Source organism: Hyla sarda, chromosome 11, assembly GCF_029499605.1.
Source record: "Hyla sarda isolate aHylSar1 chromosome 11, aHylSar1.hap1, whole genome shotgun sequence".
In the NCBI taxonomy this organism is placed as follows: domain Eukaryota; kingdom Metazoa; phylum Chordata; class Amphibia; order Anura; family Hylidae; genus Hyla; species Hyla sarda.
In genome coordinates this window covers 1,141,853-1,152,715 of record NC_079199.1, presented here as the reverse complement: position 1 = coordinate 1,152,715, position 10,863 = coordinate 1,141,853, and positions in this window count along the sequence as shown.

The following is a 10,863-nucleotide window of genomic DNA, read 5'->3' as shown; positions in this document are numbered from 1 at the left end:
ACAAAAACCTGACAAATGTACTAAAACAAAAGAGGCTAAAATCTATATATCAAACAGGACTGATAACCATGGATTTGAACTCAAACAAACATAGCTAAGGTACATAATAAACCAGACATGATCAGAGTACAGATCTAATTACCAGCTGCCCAATCCACCCGAGATCTCATAGGCTGAAAGCATTAACTCTTCCCATACAAGGAGGAATTAGCACAGAAACTGTTCAGACACAAAAACAATGTCTAAACAGTACATGAAAAAACACAGAAATGGACATTACACTTTTCTATTAGATGAGCTTTATATGTGTCCTGTGAGACAGTGACAGGAATGGTTTCCAGGGATCGCTACATTACCGCAAGATCCCTGCCATATGTGGACACCGGATATTAGGAGGTACATATCTCATCCAGAGAAAGCTGGAGAATCCAGGAAAGTGATAAAATCTCTGGTGAGAATTAACTGGCTTAGTTCATTGGTAAGTCCTTGGATCGGGCCTGGATTTTTATGGGATGAAAGGAAGGATTGGTAGTGGCCCTTCCTGGGCCAGTGCAGTAGTCAGGTTGGCCCCAAGTCAGCACAGGTGCAGAGGCCGATTAATATTAGGCTTACAAAAGGTGTAACCAAGTCTGCTCTAAGAGGCTATGAGGAACTGTTGATGAGAGTTGGAGTCCTGAGGGACATTTACCTTGAGTAACACTTTTCTTAGCACTGTCTTGTTGAGGGGCTGGTAGTAAGCCACTGGGTATAGAAAGGGGCATGCTCTGTATAGCTAGTGATGGACAAGCAGCATTTATTTTGTATTTTTTTCTTAGAGAAGCCCTGTTTAAACACTACTTCCATGTCCCTGTCTCTGACTACTATTTTGCCACAATTAGACTGGTTCCACAGAGCTAATCTCCCTCAGTCCTGTAATGTAGAACACTTATCCTCTATCTGCAGGATGTTCTATGGCTGCAGTTCTCCTTTAACTCTGTCTTGCAGTTCTTGCTGTCTTTCAGTAGATGGCGCTATTTACTAACAGGAGGAAAAAAGAGAAATTGTGGAATCCAGATACTTTTCTTGTATCTTAGTTGAATTTACTCGACAATCCTAGAAATAATGATGATGATGGGAGCCCCACGGAGGCCGACCCCATCCCTCATCCCTACAGGTCATCTGAATCTCATGCCCCCCAGTGGAATCACTAGGATCTAACCCAAAAATCCTAAACATATTTAAGGGAACATCGCTATAAGGTAATGTTCTCTGTATAATCATTTACTATAGATAATAATCAGAAGGTGATGGAGGCCGAAATCTATAGAACCACAATAGTGAACAGACATTTCTTCCAATTAAACTTGTGCCCCCACCTGGCACCCATGGCCGGACCGCACTACTCCACCCCACAGGAAAAGGAAGCAAATAAGGGGCAGAAGGGACAGAGATGGAAATCATCTCCTACAGCAACATACAGGATATAACTCAGGATCAGTACAGGATCAGTAATGTAATGTATGTACACAGTGATCTCACCAGCAGAATAGTGAGTACAGCTCTGGAGTATAATACAGGATATAACTCAGGATCAGTACAGGATCAGTAATGTAATGTATGTACACAGTGATCACACTAGCAGAATAGTGAGTACAGCTCTGGAGTATAATACAGGATATAACTCAGGATCAGTACAGGATAAGTAATGTAATGTATGTACACAGTGACCTCACCAGCAGAATAGTGAGTACAGCTCTGGGGTATAATACAGGATATAACTCGGGATCAGTACAGGATAAGTAATGTAATGTATGTACACAGTGACCTCACCAGCAGAATAGTGAGTACAGCTCTGGAGTATAATACAGGATATAACTCAGGATCAGTACAGGATCAGTAATGTAATGTATGTACACAGTGACCTCACCAGCAGAATAGTGAGTACAGCTCTGGGGTATAATACAGGATATAACTCGGGATCAGTACAGGATAAGTAATGTAATGTATGTACACAGTGACCTCACCAGCAGAATAGTGAGTACAGCTCTGGAGTATAATACAGGATATAACTCAGGATCAGTACAGGATAAGTAATGTAATGTATGTACACAGTGATCTCACCAGCAGAATAGTGAGTACAGCTCTGGAGTATAATACAGGATATAACTCAGGATCAGTACAGGATCAGTAATGTAATGTATGTACACAGTGATCTCACCAGCAGAATAGTGAGTACAGCTCTGGAGTATAATACAGGATATAACTCAGGATCAGTACAGGATAAGTAATGTAATGTATGTACACAGTGACCTCACCAGCAGAATAGTGAGTACAGCTCTGGAGTATAATACAGGATATAACTCAGGATCAGTACAGGATAAGTAATGTAATGTATGTACACAGTGATCTCACCAGCAGAATAGTGAGTACAGCTCTGGAGTATAATACAGGATATAACTCAGGATCAGTACAGGATCAGTAATGTAATGTATGTACACAGTGATCTCACCAGCAGAATAGTGAGTACAGCTCTGGAGTATAATACAGGATATAACTCAGGATCAGTACAGGATAAGTAATGTAATGTATGTACACAGTGACCTCACCAGCAGAATAGTGAGTACAGCTCTGGAGTATAATACAGGATATAACTCAGGATCAGTACAGGATAAGTAATGTAATGTATATACACAGTGACCTCACCAGCAGAATAGTGAGTACAGCTCTGGAGTATAATACAGGATATAACTCAGGATCAGTACAGGATAAGTAATGTAATGTATGTACACAGTGATCTCACCAGCAGAATAGTGAGTACAGCTCTGGAGTATAATACAGGATATAACTCAGGATCAGTACAGGATAAGTAATGTAATGTATGTACACAGTGATCTCACCAGCAGAATAGTGAGTACAGCTCTGGAGTATAATACAGGATATAACTCAGGATCAGTACAGGATCAGTAATGTAATGTGTATACACAGTGACCTCACCAGCAGAATAGTGAGTACAGCTCTGGGGTATAATACAGGATATAACTCAGGATCAGTACAGGATAAGTAATGTAATGTATGTACACAGTGACCTCACCAGCAGAATAGTGAGTACAGCTCTGGGGTATAATACAGGATATAACTCAGGATCAGTACAGGATAAGTAATGTAATGTATGTACACAGTGATCTCACCAGCAGAATAGTGAGTACAGCTCTGGGGTATAATACAGGATATAACTCAGGATCAGTACAGGATAAGTAATGTATGTATGTATGTACACTGTGATCTCACCAGCAGAATAGTGAGTACAGCTCTGGGGTATAATACAGGATATAACTCAGGATCAGTACAGGATAAGTAATGTATGTACACAGTGACCTCACCAGCAGAATAGTGAGTACAGCTCTGGAGTCTGGCCACTAGAGGGAGCATCTTCCTGTTTGAGCTTCCTGTGAGCGTTTGGTGTGCTCGACCTTGAGAGTGATCCACCTCTCTCCCAGGAGCGACCTTCCTTTCCCCAGAAGGAGGGTTCGTTTCCTGGTATGAGCGAGGAGCGGAGAACCCCAACACCTGCCCCCCGAAGTAGGTCCGCGGGGGGCAGGGGGAGCCAGCGACCAGTTGCAGAGGGACCAGCATCAGGAACTGCACCAGAGGTCTCTGGGTTAAGGCGCTCTGCCAGGAGATGCAGCGATGTATCTCCAGCACCTCCTGAGCCCATGGAGATGAAGAGTAGCCGCAAGGCTGCTCCAACAAAAGGTACTACAGGTACTATGGACTGTGATACTCCTCCTGGAGCAAAGCCAAATGCCCATGGAGGTGTGGAGGAGGATTGGGCAATGCCCAGGGCCCAGGAGCCTGGAACCACCTATGGATCCCGTGTTGCAGAGATACTTCAGGGATATAAAGAAGCAAGGAGCAGCTTGTATAGGCTCCAGGAGGAGGTACAGGAGGCAAAAGCCTTAATGGAAACTGCGTCAAAACACCAGAAGGCTGAGCTGTCAGCAAGGATTAAACAGCTTAAAACCAGCATCAGCAATCTAAAGAAAAGGAAAACTTTTATTTTGGAGAACAGCGGGCCATTTAAAGAAAAGCTTCAGAATGAAGATCGCTTTGCAGAAAAGGAGAGGGAGAAGCAAAGAAAGCTGAGGGGGCTTCAGCCACGGGTGGAGGAGGAAGGAGACGTTGCGGAGGCCGATAATGTTGAGCCAAATCCACCCGGGGGTCTGCAACATCTCACCCCATACAGTGGGCTCCCTGCAGGGCAAGTGGCAATGTCATCTGGCTGCGGCCCTGGCGGTTCGGGGGATGAGAGTAGCACCAGTCACCAGGGAGGGGCGCTGATGGCCCAGATCCAGCTCCTGGAGTCCCCAGGTCGCCTCCAGGACTTCACGTTTGGACATGAGTTACCAGAGGAGGCACCTGGGGGAAGGAAAAAGAAGAAGTCAAAGAAGACCAAGCTCCAGGAGCAGGTAACATTTGTATATACCCCCCTCCCTGAGCCCCCCGGACTGGCCGCAGGGTCAGCTCACTGTGTGAACCCCATTTCTCAGCCCAGCCTGAGTTCTGCTGTGGACTCAGTGCAGGAGAGTGGGGAGAGTATGGAGTCTAGTGTGGCGGTGAGCTCCATCGCTGTTTGCAGTAACAGTGGTGGAGCAGACAGTGTACCGGCTGTGAGGTCGGACAGTGATATTTGCCCAGCGATGGGCAGTAAAGGCTCTGGCACATTGGGTTGCTCCCTAACGGGAGGGGGGGGCGATTTTGTGCCAGAGTCGGCTGCGGGAGCTCCGGTGGCTCTGAGCGTTGGCACTGCTGTTCCTTTGGAGCAGCGGTGTCGTCGTGGAGGAGCTGCCGGGGCTAAGATGTCTTCGCCTCCCAGAAAGACTGGACTTAAACCCCTATTTTGTATTGGCGCCGCTGATCCAGATCAGCGGCGCCCAGGAGCAGGAAACTCCAGTACTGATGAGGCGGAGGGTACCAATAAAAACAGGGCTGGGGCCGCTAATAAGCAGGCTAGGCAGGCTTCCCGGTCCTTGTATAAGGGACCGGTGACCTGTCCTGTGGTGGTGGCTCCAGCTCTGGTACCCAGTGATGCTGATGGTACAAAATCTGCACCAGAACACACCGGTCCAGCCAGTATGAGTGAGAAAGTTAATGTAAAAGTGAATGAAGGAGTGAATGTATCTGTTAATAATCTGTCTGGGGCTTTGAATGGTGGTTTGGGCTGTAGCACGGGTGGAGGTATGGGGGGCACATTAGCTAAAACATGTGACAATGGTTTGGGTATGGATTATGTGGAGGAGGGTGGTGAAGGGGCGCAGATTAGTGGTGGGGATGTAGGGCCTGGTCCAGTTGCACCCCCAGCGGTGGCAGCACCGGTACGCAGCTACGCAAATGTCACCGCTGGGGGGAGGGGGGCACCTTCCTCGTCCTCTGGCTCTGGGGAGAGCAGTTTGCAGCAGCGTCTCCTGGGGGCCTTAAGGAGAGGGGAGAGATCGATCAATGTAGAGGGTAGGGAGGTTGATCTATCCTTCTGGATAGAGAGACATGGTCTTTCAGCCTTCCGAGAGGAAAGAGGGGGGGATAATGTGTGGTCCCTCCCTACAGCCGGGCCAGGTGGTCTCCGTAGGAATGTGGTCCGGCTGAGATGGAGAGGCAGTGATACATGTCCTCCAAGATCTAAAGTTGTTGAGCTTCTGCTGAAGTTGGGCTTTAAGGCAGCTGACATCTACGCCTTAATACATCCTTATGGTACCCCTGAGTTTGATATCAGCTTTGTTCGGCCGGAGGGGCTTGAGCTCTTCTGGTCGAATTATGAGCTGATAAAGAACGAACCCGGCTGGCGAGACTTTGCCATTCAGGCGGTGTCTCGCCAAAATAATGTCAAGAAAGTGACCGTTTTAACCCGTAACGAATCACTCTCTTGTATTGACATCATGACGTGGCTAGGTCGGTATGGAGAGGTGGTGGAGGTCCCAAAAAAGAACAGGGATGAATATGGCATCTGGTCAGGGGCCTGGACGTTTATGGTCAAACTGAGGCGTTCAGGAAACACAGTTACCCATATACCATCTGCAACCTTCCTCGGAAGAGATCGTATCCAGATCTTCTACCAGGGTCAGCCGAAGCTCTGTCACAGATGTGGTGACCCCACACATTTTAGTGCCAATTGCACTGTGCAGAAGTGCACTCTGTGTGGGGAAATAGGTCATCTCGCTGCATCTTGTGCGGAGATTAGGTGTCACCTGTGTGGTGACTTAGGTCACCCATTCAGTCGCTGCCCTCGTTCCTTTGTCAACGCGGTTGTTGCCCCGGTGGGAGTAAGCCTTGAAGTGGATTCTGCTGGGGCGATGACCGTCGGGGATGAAGGGGTGCAGGGGCCAGGGAAGAAAAGTAAGCAGAAGACGCCTGCCCAACTGAGGCGTCTCAAGAAGCGCCAAAGGGATAGGGAGATTCAGGACTCACAGGAGCATCAACCAACTGGGGTGACTCCTGATCCTGTCCCTGCGGCCAGTCTTACTGCTGAGGCCCTGGGGGATAGTGAACTGGATGAGGAGATTGGGAGGATCCACAAAGAGGGGGATGCCGTCTCCTCACTGTCCTCCCATGGTGAGAGCGCGGATGAGGACAGTGGGGGATGGGCAGAAACAAAGCTGGGTACTCGGAGGAATAAAAAAAGAGGAGATGTAATATCTTCTCCCACCCGCCAGATGCCAAAGGAAGGTACAACTGATCTCCCTCTGATTGGTCTCTCCAACCGGTTCCGAGCCCTCCGCGACATTTCCTCTTCGGAGGGGGAGGAGGCGGGGGGGGAGGTTCCGGATGTTGCGGTGGGGCTCACAGGAGACGCTGAGTCCTCTCTCCCTGGGGAATCTTTGTCTTCAGGGGGGGAGACTGGCCCAGAGTCAGGGGACGAGGAAAATGTATATAATGGGAAAATGGACACATCCATCTCACTAAAAAGGGGTAAACCATCATCTGATGAGGAGGGTGGTGGGGTGGATGGGAAGGATGGTGGGAAAAAGAAAGCTGTCTAACTCAATCACCCTCGATGGCGGCACCCTCTCCGTTGACTCTGGCATCCATTAATGTTGCCAGCATTAAGTCAGATACAGCTCGATTTGCGGCCTATGATTTTTTTGCCCATATTAATGCTGATATTTTATTTTTGCAGGAGACCAGGCTAACAGATATGTCATCTATCTACAAGGCTAAAAGAGAGTGGAGGAATGGGCCCTCCTACTGGTCTCTTGGGGCCGAGCCGTATAGCGGAGTGGCGGTCCTTTTTACTTCAGCGGTAGAATGCCGACGGGTTATCGAGTTAGAAATGGGGAGGTGCCTGATCTTAGATGTCCTCATGAAGGGACAAGAACTTCGCCTTATTAACATCTACGGCCCACAGTCTAAGTGGGACCGGAAGTGTCTCTTTATGAGGATCAAGCCCTATCTTTTTACAAGTCGGCAGGTGGTCTTTGGAGGGGACTTCAATGCTGTCACGAGGCCCCAAGATAGGGGAGGTTCCAGAGACAAGCTGACTTATGATAGCGTCGCCCTTAATAGCATAGCAAGTGAGGCTCGCCTGGTGGATGTCCACATCCGGTACACCCCAGGCCACGCGGGATTCACCTATCATAGGGGTAGTTGTAGGTCTAGGATAGACAGGTTTTATTTGAAGGAGGAAGCCGTCTCTTCAGCAGTATCTGTTGTTGAGGTGGAGTTCTCCGATCACTGTTTAATTTTGTTTTCTCTGAATGTCACAGAGACCCCCCGGATGGGCAGAGGCTATTGGAAGCTGAATTCGTCTCTCTTGGAAGAAGCGGAGATAAGACAGTCCTTTGAGGATTTTCTTCAGAGCCAGGTACCATTGCTGGGCCTTTGTAGCAGTAAGTCAGAGTGGTGGGAGATCTTCAAGGAAAGGGTTGCGAGATTCTTCCGCCAGCTCTCGGGCCTCAGAAGCCTAAATAGGTACCGTTTGTACCAGGGCCTGAGGAAGAAACTTGAGAACCTTGTCTCGACTGGAGGTAGCCGAGAGGATATCTCCAGAGTGAAGTCCTTGCTGATGAAGTGCCAGTACGACAGACACGCATCTTTGGTTTTTGAGAGGGATTACGGGAAGTACCGCTCGCCCGACCCTTACAGAAACTGCAAGATGTCAGTGAATAGTAAAATAGTCTCAGGACTGATTGATAGTACGGGATCCTTGAAAAGGTCCAGATCAGGGATCCTGGAGGTCGTCAGATCCTTCTACTCGCACCTCTTGGGAAGGAAGGATCTAGATCGAGATAAGGTATCAGCTTTCTTGGCTGAAACCATCCCTGAACCAGGAGTAGACCCCTCTCTTGACGTTTTGACAGAGATGATCCGGGAAGAGGAAGTCAGGATGGCGATTGATGGGCTTGCCCTCAAGAAGTCACCCGGTCCGGATGGCTTAACATCTGAGTTCTACAAGACCTTTAAGGACACTTTGGTTCCCCTCTTGACTGCGGTTTTTAATGAGTGTCTATCCTCGGGCACTCTGCCAAAGACAATGAGGAGGTCAGCGCTGATCATCTTGTCAAAGGGTAAAGACCCGTCCAACATTGAGAATTGGCGTCCCATAGCTCTTCTCAATGCGGACAGAAAGATTCTGGCAAAAGTGCTGTTTAACCGGCTGGTGGAGTTTGCACCCCGGCTCCTTTCGGGGGCTCAGCATTGCTCTGTTCCGGGCCGCAGTACATTTAGTGCTGTGCTCGGTGTCCGGGAGGCTGTGGAGCAGGGTAGGGCTGGCCACTGGAAGGGGTACTTGCTGTCCTTGGATCAGGCAAAAGCGTTTGATCGGGTTAACCATGAGTACCTCTGGTCTGTTCTTCTGAGATATGGCCTGCCGGGGGGGTTTGTTGATTGGCTTAAGACCTTGTATGCAGGGGCAGAGAGTTTCCCGCTTGTGAATGGTTGGATTGGTCGCTCCTTTGAGGTTGGGTCTGGTGTCCGTCAGGGTTGTCCTTTAAGCCCTTTGCTGTACGTGTTTGCAATTGATCCTTTCCTTAGGAGGATTGATTGTGGACCGTTGGCGGGGGTGAGAATGGACCTGGCGGTGCCGGATTCGGCTCTGAGGGCGGTAGCATATGCTGATGATGTCACTGTGTTTGTCTCCTCACAAGAGGAGGTCAGATGGGTGATGTCAGAGGTGGACCGCTACTCGGAGGCATCCGGGTCCAAGATCAACCAGGATAAGTGTGAGAGTCTCTGGCTGGGAGGGGGAGATCCTAGTTTTGATCTCCCGGACGCCCTTCCAGAGCCCCAGGAATCTGCAAAAGTTCTTGGCATTGAATTTGGCCAAGGGGATTACCCCAAACAAAACTGGGACAGCAGGCTTAAGATCGCCGCTCAGAAGGTGGATCAGTGGAAGGGTTGGTCTTTGACCCTCCGGGAAAGGGTTAACCTGATCAAAACATTCCTGCTCCCTTTGTTGATATATCTGGGCAGTGTATGTATGTTGCCAGAACCTCTCTGGACCCGGGTCTACAGTGTGTTCTTCCAGATGTTATGGGGGAATAGACTGAACCTAGTGAAGAGGGAGGTTACTTACCGTACAAGGAGACTAGGGGGGTTGTGTATGGTCAACCCTGTGGTGTTCCTAGTGAATACCTTTCTTAAGACCAATATAGCAAACCTCTGGTCAGAGAGGGCTCCTCCGTGGGTATCCTCCTGTAGGGGATGGTTTCGGCCTTTCTTCCAGGAATGGGAGACAGGAGGGCAAGTGAAGGATCTTCGCACACCACACGGGCATCTCCCGGCTTACGCTACCCCGGTTCTGAAGGTTATTCGTCGGTGGGGTCTGGGGATGGGGGAGATTAGGACTCTGTCGAGGAAATTCCTTGACAAGAGGGTCCTGTCTTCTCATTTCCAAAGGCCATTGGCGCTCAAGGACTGCCCAAGTCGGGATCTGGAGGTGGGTTTAGAGCTTTTGAATTCTATCAGGATCCCCTTGAAGTTTTGGGACTTGACTTGGCGCTGCTTCCATGGGAAACTGTGTGTGAGGGACAATCTGAAGTGCAGGAGCTCTGATGACCGGGGATGTCCCCGCGAAGAGTGTGGAAGCATGCTGGAAAGCATGGAGCATTTTCTGCTTCATTGTCCCTTTAACACAGAGGTTTACACCAGGGTGGGCGCTTCCATTGGTTGGCCTCGGCTGGCCAGTCTCTCCTATGCGGAATGGGCCTATGGGGCATTCAGAAACCTTGGAGGCTGGGACCAGTGCACTTTATTCCTAGTCAGCTCAGTGGTCAGGTACTACACGTGGAACGCACGGTGTTTAGTGTCGACGCAGCGTAAAATCCTCCCTGTGGATGTGGTGGTTAGGAACATTCTCAGTGACCTGGTGAAGGTGCGTTCTCTGGAGTACGAGAGGCTGGGTGCTGGCAGGGCCTCTCGTCTATGGAGGGGCTCTGCCTTTAAAGTGCCTTAGCCTGTTGTCTCCCCCTGGTGGTGGGCTGATGCTGGCACATTAGTCTTTTTGTTTTGAGCAGTTGGTTTAGGGTAATATAGGGCTTGCAGGCGCTGAACTTGAGCTTTAGGGGTTTGTTGTTTGGCTTATATTGTTATATGTATTTGTTATTGTATTTATTGTTGTAGTCTATTTGTATACTTATGTATTGTATATATTGTTAGTCTGTGTATATTTTATGTAATGTATATATTGTATATATTGTGTGATGCCACCTGGGGTTTGGGTTTAGTTTAGGTTGGGTGGTGGGTTAAAAAGGGGGGAGGGGGTTTGTATGGGACTTTTATATATACAGAAAATCCTGGACTGGTTCATGGACGTCTGGTAACATGTACTGGGGGCATGGGATGCGGGACCAGCTCAGGGCCCAAAAAAAAAAATAAATTAAAAAATTTAAAAAAAAT